Genomic DNA, 5,693 nt, shown 5'->3' with positions numbered 1-5,693 from the left:
TATGTATATATATATATATATATATATATATATATATATATATATATATATATATATATATATATATATATAATTCTAAGCTAAACAGACAATGGCAGGAAGTTGTGCATTGTGTAGATCCTGACTAAGCAGGTGACTACGACTCCCTTCTTTAACCACATCAAAAATGCCATCCAATAAGAAAAATACGCACACCATACACATGCAAGTATGGGGTAAGTATCCATAATAAAACACATGAGATAATAAACCATCCAACTAATCATCAACAATAACTGAAAACAATATAATAATCATCATGTATGCATCAAATGTATAGCCTAAATGATCTCATCACATACCAACTGAATCCATAACATAATGTCTGATAGTGTCAAAACAATACCACTAATCCATCAGCATAAAACTAGTCCATCACAGTCTGATAATAATGGCAACAATATGTCCAAAAAAGATGTGAACGAGGGTAAGCACTACAGGAAATGATGATCTATGCAAAGTATTTTTGGAACAAATGAACAAAGAGTTTGAGATGTCTATGTTTGGTGAAATAAAATTCTTTGTTGGATTATAGAATAGTAGAACAAAAATGGTATCTATATCACTCAATCCAAGTATACAAAAGAGATACCCAAGAAGTTTGGAATGAAAGATTCAAAACTAGTTGGTACTCCTATGTGTACTAGACTCAAGCTTATGAAAGATGATGACTACAAAGAAGTAGATTAGACCTTATATAGATCGATGATTGGAAAATTAGAGTATGTAGTTCACACAAGGCCTGATATTGCCTTAATAGTTGGGATAGTGGCAAGATTCTTAGCTAAACCCAAAGAAAATCACATGATGGCAATCAAAAGAATATTGAGATATTTGAAAGGTACTAAAGAATATGGTTTATGGTACAAACTTGGAGAAAACCTAGACCTAAAGGTATTTACTAATTCTAATTGGGTAGGAAATCTTGATGAAAAAAAAATCACTAGTGGTGGAGCTTTCTTTCTTGGTTAAAGGTTGGTATCTTCAATAAGCAAGATGTAAAACTAGACATCCCAATCCTCAATAGAAGTAGAGTATATAGCAATAGTAGTGAATTGTTCTAACATTGTTTGGTTCAAAAAATTGCTAGAAGGAATGAAGGTTGAAATCAAAGAGCCAGTAGTCATGTATTGTGATAACACCAGGACAATTAATATATCAAAGAACCTAGTGATGCATTCCAAAACAAAGCACATTGCTATAAAGTATCACTTTGTTAGAGAACTAGTGTAGGACAAAGAATTCATATTGGAATATGTCCATGCAAAAGAACAAATTGTAGACATATTCACCAAGCCACTACCTAAGGATGCATTCTTGTATCTAAGAGGTAAGCTAGGGGTCATTCCCCTATCTAAAGCTTACTAAATAGAGTTTAGTGATGTATCAACATGAACCAAGTTAAAGACCAGTCAGTTGATATAGCATAATCAAGAGAATATTGCATATGAATCAATACTCAAGGTACATTGATATAAATTTGGCATGTGTTGTCAAAGAGGGAGAAGTTTACTATCATATCTTTATCTTTCTGAAGTTTTGTAGAGGGAGAAGTTTAAAAAGAAGTTATAAAAAGGGAGAATTTAGCATAAAGAAGAATTTCTTATGTAAAATCAAATAGGGAGAAATATTTTGTCAGAGGGAGTCTTGTTCTCAAAATTTTATTGTACTATGACATATTGTGTTGCCATCAATGCCAAAGAGGGAGATTGTTGGATATAATTGATTAATTATGTGTTGTCTTTGATGTTACAAAAATGTTATATCAATTGACAAATAGTGCTTACCGTGCTCACTTGGTTAGTGAAGATATTTTTTCTTGTCTACTGAGCATTCACGGGTTTACTCTGAATAGATGATAGTGTCTACCGAGTTCACTTGGGTGTCAAAGGAATTTAGGTAGAAAAGAATGTTAATCGAGATCACTCAGTTAATGAAGGGAAAGTTAGACAGAGTTAGTATCCATCAAGTTCACTTGGTTGCCAAAAGATTTTTGTAAGTTTACAGTGTTAACCAAGCCTCTATTGGTTAACACAGGAAATCGTTCCAAAGTTAGTTTCTACCAAGCAAGGTCAACTTATGAACAATTTTTCTTATTTTGGCATATAAAGCTTAATTACTTTATTTATTGATTATAGCTGACTATGATGATGAATATTAGTTATTGTATTTGAATTTAGGCTTACTTGACAATCTAGAAGGTATATATAAAAGGTCAAGTTGAGATTTCTAGTGTGTGTGCAAGTATTGATTGAATTGAAAGAAAAAGAAAGGGAGCAAACTTAAAGGATCAATAGGAATCCTTGTGGAGCAAAAAAGTAATATTCAATCAAGAAGAATCAAGTTTAATAAAAAAAGAGATCTAAATTCAGCAATTCAGTATCATCACAATTAGGTCATTTCATTGTTACTCTCTAACCATTGTAGTAGTGATCTAAAATCTCTTCACAGAATTGGTTTAACAACTATTTGTAAATCCTCTAACAAGGTGGCAATTCCATTGAATTGTTTTATGACCTCTAGCATGGCCACTCCTAGTAGGGTGATTTAATTCTCTAATAGTGTTACACCTATTAGTGTGTTTTTTAACCTTTAATAGGGTTGGCTCCTAACATGGCTCACTTCAAAAGAGTGAAAAATGGTAACTAGTTACATTGGTGGTTTTTCCCAAACTAAATTTCCACATTAAATCCTGGTGTCTCATGTGTTCATGTTATTTCTCTTATGCTTGCAAGTTAATTACTGTTAATTTTTTAAGATGTGCTAAAAGTAATTCACACTCTACATTTACTGAGTGATAACATTTTCTATGTGTTTATCGAGTAATAGTAGTAATTAGTTTTCTCAGTCTAAATTTTATTGTTGACATCTAAGGGATCTAGGATTTATTTTAGTGGTAACTGACTCACCCCCCTCTCATTTAATCCTTCTATATTTCCAACACCACATATATACTATCAAAATATTTGTATGTTCTTAGCAAGCTCATGAAAAAGTCCATGCTACAACTAATCTAAGGTCTAGCTGGTATAGGTAGTGGTTTTTATAGACCAGCATTTGTATAAATTCTCTTGGCCTTCTAACAAATGGTACGTTCCTCCACATAATTTCTCACATCTATCTAAACCTTAGGCAAAAAAGAATAGCTCCTTACTTATTCCAAATTTTTATTCAAGCCAAAATGGTGACTCATGCTACTTGCATTTTTCTCCATTATTATGTTTTCCCCCATTGAACACTTTGGGATGCATAATTGGTGTCCTTTGAATAGTAATCCATCTTGGATGATAAAATATGCATATTTTACATGATAGTCCTCTAAAAAATTAAAACATACCTGATACAATTCTTGGAAGTCTTCATCATTCTCATACATTCCTCTCAAGGAATCAACTTCTACACTCTACAATCTAATTTCTTTCACTACCAAGTTCCTCCTACTCAAAGCATCTACCACTTTTTTGGCCACTCCCTTCTTATTTTTTATAGTGAAGGTGAATTCTTGAATAGATTCTACCCATTTCATATGTTTAGGGCTAAACTTATCTTAGCTATTTACAAAACTAAGGGCCTAATTGTTAGTAAAAACTACAAATTCCCTAGGCAGCAAATATTGACTCCATTTCTTCAATGATTGAACTAATGCATATAATTCCAAATCATAGGAAGAAACTCATTTCTTGGAGTCATTTAGATTCTCACTAAAAAATGCAATATGTCTACCCTCCTGACTTAAGACTAGTCCAACTATAACATTTGAAGCATCACATCCCAAGGTAAATGCCTTTTGAAAATCACGAACAATAAGAATTTGTTTTTTGTACCACCTTTTTCTTAAAAATTTGAAATGCTTCTTCAGCCTTTTTGGTCCAAGAAGATTTTCATCTCTTACCACCTTTTATTGTGTCCAATGTAGGTACACAATACTGAATGAAATTGCTAATAAATTTTCTATAGAAAGAAGCAAGCCAATGAAAGCTTCTTACCTCAAACATGTTTCTTGGAGAAGGCCAACTTATTATGGCTACTACCTTATAAAGGTCCATCTTGGTAATCCTTTTGAATATGATAAACCTAAGTTATACAAGCTCCTGTTGCAAAAAGATACTCATCTCCAAATTGACGAACAATCTTTCCTCTGGTAGCCTCTTCAAGACCAAATCAAGATGCTCCAAATGATCTCCCTTTGTCTTACTAAACACAAATATATCATCAAGATACACTAGGACAAACTTCCCAAGGAATTATTTCAAGACCTCATTCATGAATCTCATGAATGTAATTGGGGAATTAGATAGCCAAAATGGCATGACCTTCCATTCATACAAGCTTTCATTGGTTTTAATGGTATTCTTCCATTCATCCCCTAGCCTTATCCTAATTTGGTGATATCCACTTTTCAAATAAACTTGAGAAAATTACCTTGCTCCACTCAAATGATAAAGAAAATCTTCTATTCTTGGATTGAGAACCTATACCTTATAGTAATCCTATTTATAGCTATACATATCCTCCACATCCCATCCTTCTTTGGAGTTAAAGGGCTAGAATTGCACAACGGATTAATCTTATTTTTCTATTAACCCCTTATCTAGGAGTTTTTGAATTTTCTCTGCCATCTCCTTGTTTTGATAAGGTGTTAGCTTGTAAGCATCCTTGTTTGGAAAAGTTTCTCTAGGAACCAAATCAATTTTGTGATTTACCTCTTTGATTGGTGGAAGTATACTTGGTATATTTGTACCCAAGATTTCAGCATGCATCTCAAGTAGATCTACAACCTCTGTAGGGCCTACTCTCCTCTTTTGTTCTTCCCTCTTATTGGCTTACTCCTTCTTCCTTTTGTCTTGTGGCTTTATCACCAAAGCATAGCATGTGGATCTATCCTTCTTAATGGTCTTTAGAAACTCCTTCTCTCCTCCAAAAAAAGATTCCTTTTGTTCCTCCATATCATTAGACATGGTTAAAAAAGTTACCTTTTCTTCATTGTAATTGATAGTATAGGTGTTTAATCTATCATTATGGTGTGCCTCCACATCACACTGCCATGATCTCCTAACTAACACATGGAAAGCATCCATTGGAATAATATCACAAAGTAATTTATCTCTATACTTTCCAAGTTCAATCTCCACCAAAGCTTGATCTTCAATGACAACATGTTGACTCTTTTTGAGCCATTATACCTTGTAGGGGAAAGGATGAGGTTCCCTTCTTAGTTTCAATTTGTACATTGATTCTATAGACACCATGTTTTAGTAGACCCATTTTCAATCACCATTTTACATACCTTGCCTCCATTTCTACAACTTTTCCTGAACAAAGGCTTCCTTTGGGGTGGCTCTTGTATGGTAGGTGTCCTCAGAAAAGTCCTTCTCATCATCAAGTTTTCCTCTTCCTTAGGTTTTGCATAGGAATTCTGAGTTTGGTCCCCTTGACTATCATCCTCCCTAATTAGAGTTCTCCTCTCTACTTGATTACTTGGTTTATTAGGGAATCTTTAGGAAATATTCCAAACTTGATTGCATCTATAGCATCTTGGAGGTCCTAAACTCCCTGCAAATCTCCCCCTAGAGTCTCCTCTTCCTCTCTTAGATGATCCTCTAGAACTATGTTTTGCCTAATTTCTTTCATGGCTATTACTACCAAATTATTTA

This window comes from Cupressus sempervirens, chromosome 3 (genome assembly GCF_028749045.1).
Source record: "Cupressus sempervirens isolate cs-2001-9-10 chromosome 3, ASM2874904v1, whole genome shotgun sequence".
In the NCBI taxonomy this organism is placed as follows: domain Eukaryota; kingdom Viridiplantae; phylum Streptophyta; class Pinopsida; order Cupressales; family Cupressaceae; genus Cupressus; species Cupressus sempervirens.
The sequence above is the reverse complement of the archived record's forward strand: the minus strand, read 5'-3'. Positions refer to the sequence as shown.